This window comes from Canis lupus, chromosome 14 (assembly GCF_011100685.1).
Source record: "Canis lupus familiaris isolate Mischka breed German Shepherd chromosome 14, alternate assembly UU_Cfam_GSD_1.0, whole genome shotgun sequence".
NCBI classification, from domain to species: domain Eukaryota; kingdom Metazoa; phylum Chordata; class Mammalia; order Carnivora; family Canidae; genus Canis; species Canis lupus.
Window position 1 is genome coordinate 28092382 of NC_049235.1, and position 22826 is coordinate 28115207.

Genomic DNA, 22826 nt, shown 5'->3' on the forward strand with positions numbered 1-22826 from the left:
GAGCAGGTGTTACAAGTCATATGCCTTCTAGAGGCAACAGAGGCCAGAAGACAATTTGATGCAAATGAATGACATGATCAGTTGTTTGTTCTATTTTCATCTTACTTCCTACATTAGGATTTGATAACATGTAAAAACATTTCCTCCTAAATGCTAGGTTTTCCAGAGGTATATAAAATCATTTACTGTACCAAACCCTTCCAGTAAAACTTTGTGAATAATGAGAGGTTATGTTGACATTTATATTAGAATATTGAACAAAGTAGTTAGATATCAGCAACATTAAGATTCTTTCCAGGTCATGATTTTTTTTTTTTTTTTTTTTTTCAGATCAAATCTGAGAGTTCAAGAAACCTCCCAGTCTTTGGGATAAGGTGAGGTTGAAAATGTCTCTTTTGTAAAGGTGTTCTGGAACCAGCTCATACCAGCTCAGGAGAGCTGATTCTCAACTCCATGTTTAATGATTCACCGTGGTGGCTCAAAACCAGCCACAGTGGCAGTATTTACTAATCAATCAGCAGATGCTACATAGCAGTTTCTTTTTTCTTTCATTACTCTGGAGAGTTGACTTAACCTGCATAGCACTGCATAGGTGTCCTGCCTGCTTAGCTCTCTTTTTATCATAGAGAATTTTTCTACCGTTCTCTGACTAAACAGGTCCACTTTCAATTCCTTTACAATTACTAACACAATGTCAAGAGAACCATGAATTGTCCCAATTTCTTGTTTGCCTAGTGATATGGGGGACACAGAATACCTCATCATAGAAATTTTTTTCTACTGTTCTCTGACTAGACAGATCCTTTTAGGTACCTTCTTCCATTACTGACACAATGTCAGAAGAACCATTAGTTTTCCCCAATTTCTTCCCCCCAAAATTGATTTCATTAAGCTTTATCTTTAAAATATTTTCAAGTTACCCTTCACATACTATTTGTCACTCTTCCATTTATCCTTAAATGACACTGTTTGATGAATTTATGAATATTTCCTTTTTTGTCATTCTCAGTAAAATTTTAGCAGTTAGCTTGGCAAGGAAACATTTCCAATATGGCTGTTGTTACACTACTTGTACTTCTGTTAGTATTTAAAAATCACAAATTGAATTGTTTCATGAACACTGGGTTAGATTTAATAATCATTCTATTAGAGTAGAATCACATAGAATTAGTGACTTTTTTTTTAGATTTTTAAATTTATTTATTCATGAGAAACACAGAGGGAGGCAGAGACATAGGTGGAGGGAGAAGCAGGGTCCCTGTGGAAAGCCTGATGTGGGACTAGATCCCAGGACCCCAAGATGACGCAAAGGCAGATGCTCAACCACTGAACTAATCAGGCACCCAGAGTTAGTGATTATTAAGCACATCTTTAATAACATATCAAAAGCAGAATAACAACTTGGCTTTCTTTTTGTGGATTCTGATATTTTAAACAATTCAGCTCAACATTATTACTGGATTACTATATTGGACATTGTCTTTCACATGCCATCACCAAACGATGAATATCAAAGTGCATAATTTCCTCATGGTGTGGAACTCATAAATAACACTGTTCCAGTAAACAATTAAGTTTGCTATGGACACATAGGACGTTCTTGGCAAAAGAGTTACTGAACAAGGAAATGATTAAAGGTCTTTGGAGAATTGTATGCTGGTCTGCATGTCATTTTTTATGCAAATTCAAAAACAAAATTATGCAAATACTGTTTTGAGTAACTACTATGCTGTTGTCTTGGAACCACATTTTTCATTTCTGGTTGGGGAAACGATATCTTGCCAAAAGCAAAAGTAATTTGTGAAGTAGGGTTCTGTTCCATCCCCTGTGGACTCCTAAAACATTATCTCCACCATGCTGAGAGGCTTTTAGGTGGCAAAATGGCAGCAGCATGGTGGCAAGGAGGCTATATTTGTAACTGCCAGCAAAAAAATTATGAAAATCTGCCAGTCCCTGAAAATCCTATTTAAATATCCCTGTGCTGATATTTAAACGGAGATATGACTTCCTTGAGGACTTTTCTTTGGTCTACTGGAAATCTGAGAGTAATATAACATAAACCTACATCTTCTCCTAGGTTTATGAATATCTGTGTTCCTTATAGGCCATACACTCCAAAGTTAAGAATAATACAACTGCAGTCCTTCTCATGTCTGTGACAGAAATTATTATACATTCTTGGAAGGATTTATTTTCCTGAAACTTATACTGATTCAAGCTGAAATTTTCACATTCTATTTGGTCATGCCATATCATCTTAAGAAACCTCCTGGGATTGTCACTTAACTCTCATGCATTCATGTATAAGGTAAATTGCAACATTATTTAGGTCAACTATTCCCAAACTTTCGCATAGAGTCAGAAATATATTGTGGGCTTTTCAAAAGATCAGCAACCTGCTAAATCCCTCTAAGGAGATATTGACTCAATGAGCTCTATAGACTGCATGTTTGGGACGGCCCCAGCCCCCAAATTTATTTGTTTAAACCTAATCCCTGCTCTGATGGTATTTACAGGTAGGACCTTGGGAAGTGATTAGGGCCAGAGCGTAGAGCTTTTATAAAGAAACCTAGAGAGCTCCCTCTCCAGTGAGAGTATCCAGAGAGAAGACAGCTGGCTAGAAACCAGGAAGCAGGTACCTTACTAGACACAGAATCTGGTGGTGACTGGATTTTGAATTTCCCAGCCTCTAGAACTGTGAAAAATAAATGTCTGCTATTTAAGCCACCCAGTTTATGGTATTTTTATTATAGCAACCAGAACGACTGAACAATACATTTGTGGAATATAGGAAAAGGGACTGGGGAGGGTGTTGGGTAGGACAAGGTTGTGGGTATAGTATAAAAGGTGTGTGTGTATGGGTGTGTGCATGTGTATGTGTGCATGCCACACACAAGCCTGCATGTATGTTATTAATCAACCTCCAGGTGATTTAAGGAAATAGAAATCTAAGTTACTTCTTTGGCATTATACATGTGGAAGTCTGACTATAAAATGTTAACAGGATGTTTTGCCTGCAAGAGGAGATCGAGGAAGAAAACAAAATATAGTGTCTCATTTGTTTTTTTTTTTTTCCTTTGGGTGGGCATACTGCTGGCATCCTATAAAATACAAAGAGTTTAAATACTTAAATAATAAAAACAGCATAACTAGCTCTTCCAAGGGTACTTGAAGAAAGACACAAAGAAGGAAGGTGTGGGCAGTTTCTGGATATTGTACAGTATCCAATGAATTACTTTTTGCAGATTTATGTGTAAAGGCTTTTTTTTTCCAACTATAAAAGAAACACCCAGTTTTAAGGAGAAACAGGATATTTGCATAGTTTCAAATTATCTCCTCCAAAATACTTATTTATCACTGCACTGGTTTAAATAAATGCCCATACATTTTTTTTTAATACTCCTCCCTAAGAAGGTGGAGCTTAACTCAACTCCCCTTGAGTGTAGGTGGAATTTAGTCATTCTTTCTAACAAATAAAAGATAAAAAGGGAAGACTAACATCATCGGTAGTAAGTCATGCTGATCTGTAATCACTGACTTGATGCAGTGAGAGTACTTGAGCTCTGTGATGTTCTTTCCAAAAATACATAAGACTAGTCTATTTAGGAGAAAACATCTGACAAACTGACAGATATTCTAACAAATTCTTGACCAGAACTCTTCAAATAATTAAGGCTAGAGCACCTGAGTAACTCAGTCCATTAAGTGTTTTCCTTTGGCTCAGGCCATGATCCCAAGACCTTGGGATGGTGCCTGCAAGGCGCTCCCTGTTCAGCGAGGAGGCTGCTTCTCCCTCTCCTCTCTGTTCGTGTTCTCCCTCACTGTTTCTCTCAAATAAATAAACTTAAGAAAAATATTAAAACACAAAAAAACAAAACATGTTAAGGGCATTAGAAACAGGAGAATGTGAGGAACAGTCACAGCAGTGTAGAGATTGAGACATGGTCACCAAATGTAACTTTGTATCCCTAATTGGATACTGGAAGAGAAGGAAACAACAGAAACAACAACAAAAAATCATTGGAAAAATCTTAAACTGAACAAAGCCTGTTGTTAAAAAAAATAGTGACTAAATACTATACCAACCCCCAGTAAAAAAGTAACACATATTGTCACTTGAGAAATCTAGGAAGATACTTAGAAAAACATGTTACTAATCCCTAGTATAATTATCCATATGTAACCAATTTTAATATTTTGGTGATTTCTCTCCCAAAGAAAGTATATATTTTGCATAGTTAGAATCATAATAGGTATGAAATGTTGAGTCCTCTTTTGCAATTCACTTACTTCATGAATATATTGTCCTTCAAGCTTATCAATAATATGATTTAACCACTTTGAAATATTTGTACGTTAAAACTTTAATACCCAATTTGTCCTTATAAGTTTGTTCTTTGTTTATTATGGCCACTGGGTTTTTGTTTTGTATTTTTTGCTTTGTTTTGTTTTGTGTGTGTGTGTGTGTGTGTGTGTGTGTGTGTGTTTGGTGAGGTTTTTATGAATCTTATATTAAGAATTTTTTAAAAGTTATTTTCTAGGGATAACTCAGTCAGTTAAGCATCTGCCTTTCAGCAGGTCATAATCCTAGGTCCTGGATTTGAGCCCTAAGTCAGGCTCCCTGCTCTGCTTTTCTCTCTGCCCCTCTCCCTGCTTGTGCACCTGTACTCTCTCTCTCTCTCAAATAAATAAATAAAGTCTTTTTTAAAAAGTTATTTTCTAAAAATTGGCATTTTCTTTATTCAGATCAATATTTTCCCCTTTATGTATTGTGGTATATATAATGGAAACAATTATGATTTTTCTATGTCTCATCTTTAAATCAGTGGGAATATTTGTCAACAGGTGGAATGGGTTGATTATTCTTGACCTCTCTTCCTGGTCACTAGCATTCTAATAGTATCCTCTTTCCAGAAATGCAGTGGAAGTGGAATTGATGTAGAGATAAACTGAAGTCCTACCATTTACCATGCCTTGATCCAATTAGATATGTTGAACTAAATAAACTATTTCATTTCCTTTATTTCTCTGACTAAAGGTAAACTATACTTCTATTAACTCTGAATCTATCTGTAATTCTTTCTGTAACACAGAGCATACAATGCTAAAACAAAGTTTGGTGACTTGTAACAGGCATTCACCTGCAGGGGCAAAGAATAAGAGCAGATAGCTGAAATTTACTGCCTACTATATTTTATGTTTTCCCTTAAGTATTGTCTTTAAAAAGATTAATTTGCCTCTCAGTCACATACTCCCTCTAATTTTAGTGTGTTCTCATTTAGATGATTGTCATATAATTGGGGCATTATTGAGCTGATGGGATCTAGAAGTTTGCTGGATAATTAGGGGGACAATATCACTGAGTATGAAATATGCACAAGGACCTTGATCCATAGGGAATTTTTTGGAAGCAAAGGTCAGGGCTATAACACAAGATGCAAGGAGTCCGAAGAAAATAAATCCTGGATGATAAAATAATGATAAACAGCTGTGAGTGTTGGAGGAGGTGGTTGGGAGGAATTAAAGGTACATTTGCCCCTGAACTTCCTCCATCTCTACTGTGATATCTCTGAAGCTTCAGGTAGAACATCAGCTTTTGACACAGAGAAGGGTCCATTATTGAATTAAAGGACTCCTAAGTAGTATGGTGTGAGGTACGCATCTAAATGACATTATCTCCAACATGGCTCCCTAACTGTTCCAGTGCCAATTACTAAGTAATCATTCTTTTGCACACTGATTTGATATGTAAAATTTATCAAATACTAAATCCCTGTATTTATTTGGCTCCGCTTCTGGACTGTGCATGCACCAGCTCCATTCTGCAGCTATGCTATATATACATTTATAACAAAAAAAGTATGCAAATACCTTTCTTTAAAAAAATTATGTTCTCTTGCATTTTAATATTTTACTCATGGAATGTTTTCTTACTAAAGATTTTTCTTAAAGATTTTATTTATTTATTCATGAGAGACACACAGAGAGAGGCAGAGACCTAGGCAGAGGGAGAAGCAGGCTCCCTCTGGGGAGCCTGATGAGAGACTCAATCCCAGAACCCTGGAACCATGACCTGAGCCAAAGGCAGGCACTCAACCACTGAGCCACCCTGGTGCCCCTTACTCATGGCATTTAAAGTTACTTAGCTTAGGGTCTCTTTAAATACAATTTTGATATCTTCACTGTGATTGTATAAATTAGGAGGGTAACTCTGCGACAATTCATGTTTTATATACATAAATCTCATTGATGTTAGGTCCTTTTTCTGTCCTCTAGTAGCATTTTAATGTTTCTTCATTAGATATTGCCTATTTTTTTTTTTTGGTAAGTGCATTTGAGGTTATTTTATCCTTTAATCAGTCTGGTGGGAGGAGTATTTTATTTTATCTTTTAAGTGGTGATTGTGGGTATAGAAATAACAGATGAATGAAATTAAATAAAAATTTTAAATTTTGCCATCATGGAAAAACCCATCATTATTTAATACCAGATGCCTTCTTATTCATATATTTATGGGATTGAACCCTGCACTGGACTCTGCACTTGGCACAGAGTCTGCTTGAGATTCTCTCCCTTTCCCTTTGCCCCTCCCCCTGACTGTGCAAGCCCTTGCTCTCTCTCTTAAATAAATAAATAAAATCCTCAAAATAATGTTGCTCAAAACACCTGTAAACACAAAGTAAATAAAAGCAAAAAACAAACAAAAAAAAAAAACTATGATCCTTGGTAATGCCATTTATGATCTAGTGGGGATGGATTTGTATAAATGTATCCAGATGGCCAAAACATTGTCTAGATTCTCAATGCATTTTATTTTGTATTTATGTATTCTATATTTTGTTCCAGAAATAAAAATAAGAAACTAAGGTTCATGTACATCATCATCACTCTATTATGGTTATTATCACAATCTGTCAAAAAAAAAAAAAGACCATTTCTCCTTATCTGAACACTGCACAGGTCCTATAGTTCTAGCCCATTGCCTATATGGCTTACGTTATTTACTGAAGTGTCCTAACTTACTATATGATCCATCAAATGTGGTTAAGAATTTGCATTGTATAATTCAAGTACAGAGTCAACAAAATATTTTCACCTTGCATAAGTAAAGGTGAAATTTTAGACTTCCTGTGGCTAGAAGTTTGATTTTCTATTTCTTTATAATTAACAAAAGAATATATTGACACACACACACACACAGTTAATCTCACACACACATGGAAATATATGTATAAACTCATTGTGAATACTTCCCAATTATTTTTCCCTTTTAATACTCAGAATTTGAATTAAATATCTGGACAAAAGGCAAGTAGTCCTTTTTAAATTTGTCTCTGGGGTACAGTTGCCAGGTCTGCTCATAAAAACTCTATTCTCCCTACAGATGGAAACACTTTCAGTGTCAAGCAGGTCAGCCTCCTTTGCAGACTAGCAGAAGCTAAGGCAGAGCTTGCAGATGGTGTTGCGTCAAAGAGCTCAGTATTTTAATTAGAGCATTCTTCCAAACAAGGTTGCCCCAATTTTTCTGTGTCTACACTGGACATCAACTTGCAATTTAAAATGCTCTATACATTTAAGACAAGGTTAAGTAAATTGTCTCTAAGGTCCATTCCATTTTGAAACTTGTATCTTTTTATAAATCAATGAATAATTAAATGCATGAAATGAGTAATAAAAGTAATTGGCTGAGAAAAAATTACATTGCATTCTTTTTGGCTTCTATGACACAATTAAAAGTCACAATTGAGCATTTATTGCACAGATGGCTATTATCAGCTACTCATTAGCATGTGTGGTCATTGCTGAACTGAATAGAGGATAAAAGAAAAATCTACTCATAATACACTAATCTTTTAGATTTGTGCTTAAAGGAGCATCCATTCACTAAGGAATCTTCATGTCATCTATGAAGAGTGAGCCAGATTTATTGTGTCAACTAATGCTATTACATTGTGCGAATACAGGGGTTTGTTTTTGTACTATTTTTGCTGTTATTTCTATTCATGAAAGAATAATAGGCCTGTGGTCAAGGTAAATATTCATAGTTGGCCTTAGAATGAAGTCATGATTAAATCATCATTTTTCTTCTATTTCCATTTTTTACTACTTATTTCTACTGCCATGTTTTCACTCATCCTTCCACAGACTTTTATTTACTATACCAATGCAAATATTATTTCATGGTGTTCATTGCTTCTTTTTTCTCTTTTTCTATTCACTGTTCAACTATCATTCCCAGTTTGCTTCAGACTAGAGGGTTTATTTTTATTATGCTTTAAAATTTATCTGCCATTATTTATTCCTGTGAAATGTTTTCATGTATTCTGGGAAATCAACCATACTAAAGATAAGCTAGGGATGGTGAAAGGAAAAATAAAAAGCCATCTAGGTTATCTTAAGGACTTTATTTTCTTCTTGAAACTTGTAGGCAAAGTACAAAAAGCTTAGAAAAAATATTATTAAATCCTGATGCAATGTATGATTTGGGGAAAATCATTTAACCCACTTGAGTGATTGCACTGCCATATAAAGTAAATAAGATGATGCTAAATTTGCAGTGATTAAGATTAACTGAGCTGCCACATATAAAGTGTCTATCTCAGTATACAAACATTCCTATTTCAACTAATTCTATTTTGGCCTTTCTTTAACTTACCTTTAAGGTCTTGATCTAGTTCAAATAACACCTTATTAAAAACTGAAATATATGTTATATGTATTGTATTATACATTTTTGTTTGTTATATGTATTGTACAATGTTTCTATAGGTGTGAAAGCACTCAGAGTAGAAACAATTCATCACTCTGGTGAATGTGATAAATGTTAAGTAAGTGTTTAGTTAATGGAGTTATTTGTGTTATTAATCCATTTAGGAAAAGAAAAATTAGGTAGCATATATGCAGCAGAGACCAATAAGTCTTTCTCAATACTAATTAAACAGAACTTATTTATTCCTATGCACTTATTGTGAAATGAGGAAATATCCAGCCAATACCATTATTTGGTTTTAATAATGTTCTCCAATTGTTTTGTAGGAAGGAATTGAGCAACTGAAGTGTACTTTATATATGTAATACCTATATATGTATATAGGTATTCACTAGCTGTCTCTTAAACTTTGATTAATTTACTAATTGGAAGGATCTGCAAAAGTTTAAATTGTTTTTTTCACAGGCCTTGATTTAAGTTACCCTATAATACTAGTGAGTGCACAATGTTTTCATACTACCAAACTAAATATTATATAAATTATTTTATTAAAAACAAACACACATTTCCTCTTATTTGAATAGTTCTTAGGTTAGCAATTTCTGATTTATTTTTTAAAGCTTCTTAAAAAAGATTTTTAATTTCTTTATTTATGAGAGACACAGAGAGAGACGCAGAGCAGAGACACAGGCAGAGGGAGAAGTAAGCTCCATGCAGGGAGCCCGATGCGGGACTTCATCCTTATTATAAAGCACATTAATGCAATCCTTATAAAAATCCTCACAAATTGTTTTATGGATATTAGCAAATGTATTCTAAATTAACAAACTCTAAATTAGCAAATGATTCTAAAATGTATATGGAAAGGGAAAATGCCCAGAATACCCAGTTCAATATTGAAGGAGAAGAACAAAGTCAGAGGACTGATACTACTTGACTTCAAGACTTACTATCAGAATACAGTAATCAAGACAGTGGTAACGATCAAAGAATGGGCAAACAGATCAATGGAAAAGAGAGCTCAGAAGTAAACCCACATTAATATAGGCAAGTGACCTTTGACAGAACAGAAACAATACAAAGGAGATGAGATAGTCTTCTTAGCAAATGGGCTGGAACAAGTGGACATTCATATGCCAAAAAAAATCCCACAAAACAAACAAAAATGAATTTTAGACATAGACCTTAAACCCTTCATAAAAATTAACTCAAAATGGGCTATAGATCTAAAGGTAAAATACAAAATTATTAAACTTTTCAAATACAACATAAAGAAACCTAGATAATATTGGGTATTCCAATTTCTTTTAGCTATAACACTAAAAATACGATCCATGAAAAATAAAGAATTGATATGCCTGACTTCATTAAAAGTAAAAACTTCTGCTCTGCAAAAGATATTGCCAAGAGAATGAGGAGACAAGCCATAGACATATTTGGAAAAAAAAAAACTGATAAAAGACTCTTATCCAAAATATACAGAGGGCTCTTAAAACTCAACAATAAGAAAATGAGCAGCCCAATTTAAAAATGGGCAAAAGACCCAAACAGACACATCACTAAGTACATAGATCAGCAAATGAAAATGTGCTCCACATAGTATGTTCTTAGAGAAATTCAAATTAAAACATGCACTACTACATATCTATTAGCATGGTCAAAATCCATTTCACCGAAAACACCAAATGCTGGTGAGGATATGGGACATTAGGAATTTTCATTTATTGCCAGTGGGAAGGCAAATGGTACATCCACTTTAAAAGACATTTTGGCAGTTTCTTATAAAAGTAAACATGCTCTTACCATATGTACCAGAAGTAGTGCTTGTTCATATTTAGCCTAAAGAGACACAAATTTGTGTCTATAGAAAAACCTGAAAATGGATGTTAACAGCAACGTTGTCCACAATTGTCTAAATTAGGACAAGCAATATGTTTTTCATTAAATTAATAGATAAATTGTGATACATCCAGAAAATAGAATATCATTTAGATTAAAAGGCAATAAGCTATTAAGTCATAAAAAGACATGGAGGAAACTTAAGTACATATTACTAAGTGAAAGAATCCAATCTAAAAATGCTATATACTCCATGATTCCAATTATATGGCATTCTGAAAAAAGGCAAAACTAAGGAAATCGCATTAAAAAAAAAACAGTAGTTGCCAGGTATTAGTGGCAAAGCAGAGATAAATAGAGCCCAGATAATTTTTAGGTCAGCAAAATTATTCTGTATAACATTATAATGCTGGAAATATATCATTATACATTTGTTCAAACTCACAATGTAGAATACCAAGAGCACACCAATGTAAATCGTGGACTTTGGGTGACAATGAAGTGCCAGTTTAAGTCTATGGAGAGACGCATGGGTGGCTTAAAGGTTGAGCAACTGCCTTTGGCTCAGGGATCCTGGAGTCCCAGGATCGAGTCCCACATCGGGCTCCCTGCAGGGAGCCTGCTTCTCTCTCTCCTTGTATCTCTGCCTCTTTCTGTGTCTCTCATGAATAAATAAATAAAATCTTAAAAAAAAAGTTCATGGATGGTAACAAATGTAACCCCTCTAGGGAAGGAGTTTGATAATGGAGGAGGCTATGTGTGTGTTTACTGGACCAGGGGGAGGGCAGGGGATATATGGGCACTTTGTGCTTTCTGTTTCATTTTTTTTGTGAACCTAAAATTGCTCTTTAAAAAGTCTACTTAAATGGAAAAACAATTAATTTGATTTATAAAAATAAAAGATTAAAAACAAAAAAGGAAGGAATGATAAAAATAAGCTATTTCCTTTTGATGTTTAAGAAAAAAATCTTCTTTGTTTATACCAATAAAAGTTGTGTTTTCATTAATCAAATATTAATATTTAAGTGACTGAGTACAGAAAATCCATGTGCTTATTGCTGCAATCATCCTAATACATATTTTGTATATCTTCTAACATCTAGCTACTGAGCAAAGAGGCACTGTTAATATTCTGGTGAATTCTGTTCCTTTGGTTGATCCTTGTCATCTGACTCCAGTGCCAACTTCTCATGCTAAAGGAGGTGAGAGATGGTAAGAGCAAATCTGCTGTACAAGGAGCTCACATTTTATAACACTCCCCCCAGTTATTTGAGTGGTCTCTTTGGAGTCCCATAACCCCTTTAACTTGGGCTCCTGTGGAAGAAATCTGCCAGCATAGTAACCTGTGCGCTCTCTGTAAGTTGGAGCCCTTTGCCTCTACTTTCATCCCCTCACCACCCTACTTTGGGAAAATTCTAAGTGATGGCTAGTGGTAGTGGGGACAGTTTTGAGTGGTCTGTCCCAAATGGTTGGCAGTTCAATTTGGAACATTGGGTTCTTCGCATCTAATTTCCTTGTGCTTTGACTCATAGTCAAAATCAGAGGGTTCCAAGGAAAAGCCTCCTCAACCCTCAATGACAAGGTACTTCCAACATTACAAGATAAAAGTATGACTTAGTGATTTAGCTTTCCCATACGAAAGATGACTCATTAGGACTTTTTTTTTGTCTGTACCTCCCATTTATTTCCTCCACACTTCCCAGAGGTCAAGGTTGTTGTTATAAAGGTACTATTTAATCATTAGTTTTCATTTTAAGAACAGACTTAATATGAGCTTTTCTTAGTTTGTCATATTCATATCAGTTTTGACTTAATTCTATTCTTACATGTTTTTAAAAAACTTTCCTATTACATGACTTTTCATTCATGGAGATCATATATAGCTATTCCTTCCCTCCTTTCCTCTTTCTTTCCCTTCCTTTCTTTCTTTTTCTGTTTCTTAATATTTTTAATTTCTTGGTAGACAACTGAGCCACTTTTACTTTATCACAGAAGGAAGGGTTCCCAGTTTTTTTCTATTGCTTTCTTCCAAACTATGATAGCAGAGTTTCTCCTCTGTCTCCCTTTTCTGGAGACATTCACTGAATACTAATTTCAACATCTGGTGCATAGGAAAGAGAAGGTCCTTGATAATCCTCATGGCTTATGTGTTATTCAACTACCTCGTTTATTCTTTTTTAATTCATTCAAAACATTCTTTCTGAGTGTTGACTATTTGCTAAATAGATGTAAAATTCTCCATACTGACAAGGAATGTGCAGTACATTAGAAGTAAAACAAGTAAAAAAGGAAGATAATTGCTATTATTTTTTATTCTAAGCCTCATTCTTACTACGTGCTCTACAGTCACATCACATGTGCAACAATAAGATATTACAGGGAAATCTTCCTCCAGGAGAGGAATTTAAAAATTGTTTATTTCCCATGCCCTTCCAAATAAATAAATAAATAAATAAATAAACTAAGACAAAGCAAAAAATCAAATTTGGGCAGAGAGAAAAACTAAAAAAACTAAAATGTGGATAATTTTTCAAAGTTAATTCATCATTTGAATTTCCATATTTTATTTTTGTATATGTACAAATACTGCTTCTGCTTCTATAATTAGCACAACTCTTATGAAAAATTTTCAAAATAAATTGTGCAAGACCCCACTATCCACACAGGTGCTCAGCTGGCTTGAACTCAATATTAATACCATCTGGGAAACTGAAATCAGGGACAAAAAAAGAAAAAAAAAAAGGAAAGCTTTTCCCTTTTTACTTTCTAAACAGCATGTGATAGGATTTAGGTCAAATATGTAAATGCCTGGATACGTGAAAAGGTGGCATTGTGAGCTGGTTCAGAACATCAAACCACACCACAGACAGCGAAGGAATTATTAGTATTATATGGTATGAGATGATTGTATGGAACACGGAAGCTGTGATGATGTCAGAAGCTATTTATTCCTTCTGCACAATTCAGTAGCATCCTAGAAGCTATCTTGTCAAAAAATAGATCATTTTTCCACTTCGAAGTTTTTTTCAAGGGATTTCCTTTTACTCGGACACCAAATGCCACATAGGACCATAAATAGATTCCCTGTCTCCTAACTCTTCTCCTGTCTGCTGGTGGCTTCAGTCATTGATCAGAGGTGACCAATTCTTAGCAACAGAAGTTCAAAATATCCACCTAGTATCAAAAGCAAAAATCGATGCCTGTGACTTTCCATCCCATCCCTTTCCACCCAGTGTACTAAAGAGTAACTGTATATCAAATTAAAACAAGGTTTGTTTTATTTGCTACATAGTGCTGAAAAACACATGCTTGATATTCTCCTTGGATACTGCCCTGGGTATCCTTAGCATAAATGGAAGTTTAGAATGCTCTGGCAGGGAATTCTTGTCTGTAGCAGGCTTACACCTAATAACAACCTTGAAGCAAACTCTATACAAATAGAAGAAATTAATGACTGCATCCGCAGATCTTTTGGAGAACTGTGCTCTGGGGAGGGCACAGAAGGAGTTAGCCTTCTGGGTAGAGAAAGTAATTCTGTTGATCCTCAAATAGTTCCTAGAAGCTGCTGTTCTGCCTCTGAGTTCTTTCTCTGAGCAGGGCTCACATATACACACAGTAAATGTATTTTAGGTAGTTCTTAAAATAAAGACTGACTCAGAAGTCTCCACTCTCCAGCCCTCTCTGATTCCTTTAAGCCAATGTTTTCCTTATTCTATGTTGTTTTGTCCACATATAAAAACATTGACCTCATTCTGTAAAATTTTCCACATTTCTCCCCACTCTGGAGTATAGTGTACTTGGGAAAAAAGAAAGTGTAGTACATTTTAATTTTTGGCGACAGCAGGTGTAGAACATAGAAGGCACTCAGTAAACCTTTGGTAAATAAAAAAATGAATGCTACCTTAATATCTACTTCCAAATTAAATCAGTTTCTCTCACGGAAAGCATGTGTTCATTGCCCAGACAATCTGTGAATTTGGAGCTAAAGGACTTTTGACAGTGACTAAACTAGTGTCTGTGAAAATGAAACAAGTGCAATATTGTGTGTTACGATCATACTGCCACAAATATAATTTTACCTTAGAAATCCAGCATGACAGTAAAAGTTTTTGAAAGTAATTAAAATTAGGAATAGAATATACAACATAACTAGAAGACAGCTTAATTTATGTAATATAAGACATTCACAATTTTTGGTGGCTTCCTAATTGCTTTGGCCCCAAGAATAGTACTTGAGATCATACTTAGAACACATCTGGTAACGGTTTATGAAATGAACTCTTCAAAGTATACTTCATTCTGACCCTCGGTTACCTACACATCTTTCCTTTTTTTTTTCTCCAGTATTGACCCTTATAAATTATTTAAAATACCACTTAATATTTACTCCCTGGTCTACAAGTTTTTTGGTAACTTTGGCCAGAAATAGATCTGTCACAATTTTAGAGTGTACTCTAAGATTATCCATATTGCTCCTACCATGGGGCCAGTGAGACCTGTTTTAACACTGGCTGAAAAGAGTTTTACTCTCATATTCTAATAGATATTTGATTGTTAGTTCAAATGCCATCCAAACCATGTATTTTATGCTCTTCATCACATCAGATATAAAATACTGATTTGCATTATGCCACCAATTGGACACATTATTCCATAGGCTAAACATCTTTGGCTTTATTATATTCTTCATATACAAGATTGTATATCCAAGAGGTAAATTATGTAAGCCAAATTCTATAGTAAATCAGGAGTAATGTTGGAGTGAGGCCTAAGGAAATTATTCAGTTGAGAGCTGTAATGATCACATCAAGAACCTCTTATATTTTTCAAGAGATTACCTGCAGGATAAAAATTGCTTGGGTTTCTTGTTTCTATACCATATCCCAAGAAAGTTTTTAAGTACTTTTATTAAGTCAATCAATTCTCCCAACATTCCTATGAAGGAGTTAATATTATTCATATTAAAACCAAATAGAGGGGATCTCTGGGTGGCTCAGCGATTTAGCGCCTGCCTTCAGCCCAGGCCGTGATCCTGGAATCCTGGGATCGAGTCCCACATTGGGCTCCTTGCATGGAGTCTGCTTCTCCCTCTGCCTGTGTCTCTGCATGTCTCTTTCTCTCTCTCTCTCTCTCTTTGTGTGTGTGTCTCATGAAAAAATAAAATCTTTAAAAAACAAAACAACAACAACAAAAAAAACAAATAGAACACCACGGTATTTACTTCCCTCTCCAATTTCAAAAATATAGAGCATCTTAACAGGAATTTAGAACCACTGGCTCTTCTCTAGAGTCAAAAGTCTCAGGACCACACAGTGGTATAATTCTCAGAAGTAAAGCAGTACACAACCTGCACACCTGGACATGAAAGGCAGTAACCATTCTGCTATTTGGCCTCTCAAGTGGTACATACTTTTTCTAGTAGAAAATTAATATATACCTCTGTAATTTTAACCATACAAATATGTGAATTAAATTATACCAATTTGTCTGAGGCTTTTAAAAAATCATCAAAATATTCTCAACCCTAACTCTAGTAAAATAAAAAGCAATTAATTCAATAACTCTTTTTGTAACTGCCTTCAGGGTAATTCTTAGGAGAACAAGGGAATTTTTGTGACCTGTGGGATAGGGAGCAATCTTTCAATGATTATGACCTCAAAGCACGAAATAGCTATCGACAATGGAACTAAAATAGGATCATCTTTTTAAATGATTCTCTCTAATAATTTAAAAATAGAAAGTGTGTTCAGAACCATTCCTCTGGATAATGACTTTCAGATATTCATGGCCAGGTGCAGGGCCAGGTGCTAGCTTGGTCCTGGCTTCAGACAGGCCGTGTTATTAGCCAACACCATTGTGCTGAGTGACACAGTGCAGCCCTTCTCAGAACAACATGAGATGCTTCTGCTACTACAAATCTCTACAAAATTGGCCTCATAGAACCTTTGAGTAAAATATCCACACGTGTAGTACACACGCATGCTTTGGTGTAATTTAGGTGATTATCTATGACTAGTAAGAGAAATCTTAGTTTTCTTTCATGTTTTATTTTACCGTTTTTCATTTAAAATCATTAACATATAGTGTATTATTAGTTTCAGAGGTAGAGTTTAGTGATTCATCACTTGAACACCCAGTGCTCATTATATCATGTGCCCTCCTTGATGCCCAGCACAGTTACCCATTCCCCCGCCCACCTCCCCTCCAGCAACTCTGTTTCCTATAGTTAAGAGTCTTTTATGGTTTGTCTCCCTCTCTGATTTTGTCCTATTTTATTTTCCCCTCCTCCCTCTATGATCTCATTTTGTTTCTTAAATTCTACATATGAGTAAAATCATATGGTATTTGTCTTTCTCTGACTGATCTATTTCACTTAGCATAAGATCCTCTAGTCCCATCCATGTCATTGCAGATGTCAGGACTTCACTCTTTTTGATGGTTGAGTAGTATTCCGTTGTGTATATATGTGTATGTATGTATTCACACACACGCACACACACACACACACATACCACATATTTATTCATTCATCTGGCGATGGACATCTGGGCTCTTTCCATAGTTTGGCTGTTGTGGACATTGCTGCTGTAAACAATGGGATGCATTTGCCCCTTTGAATCATTATGTTTATATCCTTTGGATAAATACCTAGTAGAGCAATTGCTGGGTAGCTCTATTTTTAACTTTTTGAGGAACCTCCATGCTGTTTTCCAGAGTGGCTGTACCAGTTTGCATTCCCAGCAGCAGCGTAAGAGGGTTCGCCTTCTCCATACCCTTGCCAACCTCTGTTGTTTTCTGAGTTGTTAATTTTAACCACTCTGACAGGTATCAGGTGGTATCTCATTGTGTTTTTGATTTGTATTTCCCTGATTCTGAGTGATGTTCAACATTTTTTCATGTGTTTGTTGGCCATTTATATGTCTTCTTTGGGGAAATGTCTGTTTATGTCTTGTGCCTAAATAAATCTTAGTTCTAATAAAACATTAAAAAATATTTTTAGTGAACCTGTAATGCTTTTTATTTTCCCATATAATTGAGAAAATATAATTCCCATATTTCCCACAAAATTGTGTGGACAAAAGAGCATGTTTTTCCTAGATCAATTCAAAGCTAATAAAACCAGAGAAAAAATTAATCTTACATTATAAAAGGTATTTATTTTTTTAAGATTTTATTTATTCATTCATGAGAGACAGAGAGAGAGAGAGAGAGAGGCAGAGACACAGGCAGAGGGAGAAGCAGGCTCCATGCAGGGAGCCCGACGTGGGACTCCGATCCGGGTCTCCAGGATCAGGCCCCGGGCTGCAGGCGGCGCTAAACCGCTGCGCCACCGGGGCCTGCCCTATAAAAGGTATTTAAAAATTTATCTGTGAGTTCCTTTTATTTCTCAACATCAATAATAAAAATATTTTAATTTTATTAGACAGACATTTCTGTCCTCTATTATCTCAAAGTATCATGATTAGTACAAGGCAGAAAGCACAAGCTTTTTAATTTTTGCTTTTGCACACACTCATTTTCATGCAAGTTATAGAATAAAATGGACAAAGCTCAATTACCTCAACCATTTCAACCCTAAAGCCTTTAAAAATGTTTTTTTATTTGGACTTATTATGTAAAATATAAAGAGATTTTCATCTATGAACACACAGATGACCTCCACAATATTTCAGAATCCATGAATCCTCATCTCAGCATTTGTTTTTCTCTCTTAACTGGATTCTGTTGCCATTACTTTTCTATCTGCTGGAAAACCCTTACCTTTGATGGCCTCATGCTTCAATCTTGTCCTCTTCTCCTTCAAGTATGTCTTTCAGGAAGACTTTCTCTTCCATTCATTGAAAATTGACACCATGCCCTCCCTTCAGCGGACCATTTAGTATTGCTTCAGGCTTATTTTTATGCATAGCATTCATTACTACTTGACATACTAGGTCTGTCTATGTTTGTACACATGCATTTGTGTATGTGTATATGTGTGTGTGCGTGTGCATACATGCCCATGTATGGTTCCTGGTCTCCACTGAATAGAATGTAAGCTCCACAAAGGCAGGAGTGTTTGCATGGTTTATTGTTATAGCCTTAGCACTTGGATGAGTACTTGTACATCCTACATTCTCAATAAATATCTGTTCTCGTTAAATACCCATACATAACTTTATTTTTTTAATTTAGTGCTATCATCTGAGAATTTCTGAATATCCTTAAATATCTGTAGAAAATATATTATTAAAAGACATATTTATTTATCTGAGAAAGATCATGAACAGGAGAGGCAGAGAGAGAGGGAGAGAGAATATCAAGCAGACTCTCCACTGAGTGCAGAGCCCAGCTGTGGGCTGGATCCCACAACCCTGAGATCACAACCTGAGCTGAAACCAAGAGTTTGATACTCAACCAACTGTGCCTCCCAGGTGCCCTGTATAAAATATAATTTTAAATATCTAATTACACATCTCTTGTCAAGCATAACATAATTTTTTACATAATTCCACATTTTTGGATGGCTTGTTTTGAGTTTTCCCCTAAAATATAAACTTTATGACAGTGAAATTCTTGTTTGCTGTGATGTGAATGTGTCTCCCAAAATTCATAGGTTGAAGTCTTAATGCCTAAAGTGATAGTATTAGGAGCTGGGTTTTTTCAGAGACACTTAAGTCAAGATGATAGAACCTTTATGAATGGGATAAGTGCCCTTGTAAAGGAGGCTTGAATGTCTCCCTTCCCTTTTTCCTCTGTGCAATGATACAGGGGAAAAGTCTGTGACTTGGAAAAGAAGCCTCAGCCAACGGTGCTGATCTTAGAATTCCAATCTCTACACCTGTGAGAAAGAAAACTCTGTTGTTTATAGCTACCCAATCCATGATGTTTTGTTGTAGCAGCCCAAACAAACTAAGACATTGTTCAATTATATATTTCTCCCTTACAGTTTCCTGAAAACAAATCGAAGTGACATTGCTGGTTCAAAATGTATGGACCCTTTCAAAATATTGCCTGTTGCATCTAGAACTGTTTGACTAAACAGACTTCAGGGACATATGATCGTTTGCATTTTGGAACAACCTCACTAACACTTTGTAATAAGATTGTATAATTTAATAAATAAAAATACACCTAATTGATGTTTGAGCATGTACCTCAGTATTAATGTTTATGCCAATGGGGATTGCTGGAGACAGCAGAGAGTTCTTATTATTACCTCACCTAGAGGTCCCAAATTTTTATTTTTGGTCCTTCTAATAGGCCTGACTACAATGAACTAAAGCTGAGATTATATGGAATTGGCCATCAGTGCCAGGGAGGAAAAAAAAGACAAAATTATAACTATTAAATAATATCTTATGAGTTAAGGGGTTGCATTGAAAGAATTATTATCATTTCCTTTATTATGTCTATTTTCTCTTTCCAAAAGGAAGATTATTAGACATTCTATTTTAGATGATAGAGTTAACACACGGTTACTTTATATGCCCAGATGTTAATATCCTTTTTTAAAATTTTATTTATTCATTCATGAGAGACACAGAGAGAGACTTGCAGAGACAGTCAGAGGGAGAAGCAGGTTCCATGCAAGGAGCCCAATGTGGGACTCGATCCCAGAACTCCAGGATCACGCCCTGAGCCATAGGCAGATGCTCAATCGCTGAGCCACCCAGGCATCTCTTAATATCCTTTAAAAACGAGCAGTGAAGGGGCACCTGGGTGGCTTAGTTGATTAAGCATCTGACTCTTGGTTTGGCTCAGGTTGTGATCTCATGGGTTGTGTGATTGAGCCCCATGTAGGGCTTCACACTCAGTGGAGAGTCTGCTGGATGATCTCTTTCTCCCTCTTCCCCTCCCCCACTCATGCTCATTCTCTCTCAAATATATATATATATATTATATATACATATATAATATATATATATATATATAAATCTTTAGAAAAGAGCAGTTAAGGCCTTAGGTACTAGGATAATTTGGTCAACGTTATTGTTTTGTAACAATATTTGAAAAATATTTCATCTAGTAAGACTGCCATGTTTTAAAGCATGTAAAACATGATAATGTTATAAATTGCATTCTTTTAAGCAATGCAAGTTGCTTACTGGTCTTACATTGTACATTATGTTGCCTTTTGGGCTGCCTCTCCCCTACTGAGAGTAATTCCTCTGTCTGAGTCCCTGCCAGGGCCAGGTTTAGCCTCCATTATAAAAGCCTAGGAGTCCAGATGCTCACTTTTCCCACCTACTTCAATGATACCAAGCAGTAGATATTTGGTAGAAATCCAGTTTTAACCTTATATATTAGTTGGCTTGGACTACCATAACAAAATATCACAGGCTTGTTGGCTGAAGCAACAGAAATTTATTTTCTCACAATTCTGGAGTCTAGAAGTCCAAGAACAAGATGCCGTTGGGATTGGTTTCTGGGCAGACCTTCTCCCTGGTTTTTCACACATTCATTTTATTGCAAGCTATCAAAATAACCTCACTGTGTCCTAACATGGCCTCTTCTCTATCATGCACAAAGACAGAAAAGAATCTCTCAAATCTTTTCCCTTTTTCATAAGGATATCAGACCTATCAGATTTAGGACCATTAAATGGATCTTAAGATCCATTTAATCTTTGAGATTAAATGATCTCATCTAACCTTAATTAACACCCTAAGAGCCTTATATCAAAATACAGAAGGAGCATTAGGGCTTCAACATATGAATTTGTCAAAAGGATGAAAAGGGGGCATAATTTAATCCATAACACATTCTACCCAGGATCTGAATTTAATATGGATGAGGGGTTAAAGGATCTGTCTTAGCTGCAGTGACAGTATCAAGAGTGTCTCACTGTCAGTGGTGCTGGAGTAGAGGACCTCACTATACCAGGACTGGGGTAGGATTATAGCTTAGCTCCTACTGCTCAGCTCCAGGCCTGAAATTCCCAGGTATTTCCAAGCTATTGTAGAAGCCTCCTCCCAGTCTTCCAATAATTTCCCTTTCAATTTTAATTAGCCTGATCAATTCTGTTGAAGCTGCTAATAACCCTCACTAAAACAGAATTTTTAACCTAAAATTAAAATGATACATCATTACAAATATAATGGATGATTGAGATGTGTGTCTCTGATGAGCACTTTTCATCTAATACAAGGTTAATTGCCTAAAGAGAACTCTGAGAAGTAGGGTAGTGAAAATAGGGTATTATACTAAAAAGATTTATTAAAATGATAGTTGGAGGTCATAACTTAAATGACTGAGGATTAGTAGTTTGAATAACAGAAGTCATGTTGAAGCCTTGACAGGCATTCTAGTCACATGTGTATGTGTGACAGGCTGGAGACAGGAGTTATCACATCATCCCATTGCTACAAAACATGTTTTTACTTTTCCACTTACTAAGAGTTTTCCGCTCTATTAGTAGAGTCAAATCTCTTATACTAACAATACATTGGTACAATACAACAGAATCACTTATACTGTTCATAGATCCCTATGATCCCTATGTGGTCTATTAAAAAAAAAAAACCTCTAGAGTGTTTAACATTTCTTTTTTATCTAAATATGAACTTAAGTAACTTATTCCATTTTTTCCTATTTCATATACATATGTTTGGCTACAGTCCTAACAACCAGATTTTCTTCCTGATTCAGAGAAGTTATTTCTCTCAGAATCATTTGTTTTGATGAGATGACATTGATCTCAAAATCTTTCTCCTCTCTAGTGAATAAATTAACAGGACTTACCATTATAAATACCTACAGCAGGGCTTCTGAGACAGGGCTCTTCAAAGGGAAAGATTTTCCTAGAGTTTCTTTTGCATCGTGTGGGAAAGCCTGCTTTTCCAGACAAGTGTTATTTATTTATAGCAACTCTTCAGAAAATAAGAGAAATTCCCTTGACTGATAATATCTTCAAATTGTCAAAGCATTCATTTGCCACTGCAGGAGAACAATTCCTACAGTCCCATTAGAACAGATCTTATGATCTCTGTTACAAGTAAATTTTTTTCTGTACTTTAGTCTATTACTTTTGACATAGAAAATTTACAGCAGATTTAGTAATTTAGTAATTTAGTACATTTAATTTTTGTTTCCCTATTTATAATGCCATAATAAAAGTTAATATTTCTTATTTCATTATTTTCTATCAGGCTTTATCCTAAGTTTTTCATGTGTAACATTTTATTCTTGAAAAAACTAGGTAATATGCAGTAACATGGTTGTTTGGAGATAAGAAAGTTGAAATTAAGGAAATTGATCAAGGTTTAAAACTGTTCCTTAAGCAACATATTATACT

General features: G+C 35.3%; 1 long non-coding RNA gene across 2 annotated transcripts in view; it reads left to right on the plus strand.

Moving 5' to 3' along the window:
- The window catches only part of LOC119866733, a 143127-nt gene that overhangs the window by 74994 nt on the left and 45307 nt on the right, over positions 1 to 22826 (plus strand). For both annotated transcript variants that reach the window (XR_005369180.1, XR_005369181.1), the window contains exons 4-5: positions 331 to 374; positions 11653 to 11761. This is a non-coding gene — a long non-coding RNA (uncharacterized LOC119866733). The remainder of the gene's footprint in view (positions 1 to 330; positions 375 to 11652; positions 11762 to 22826) is intronic.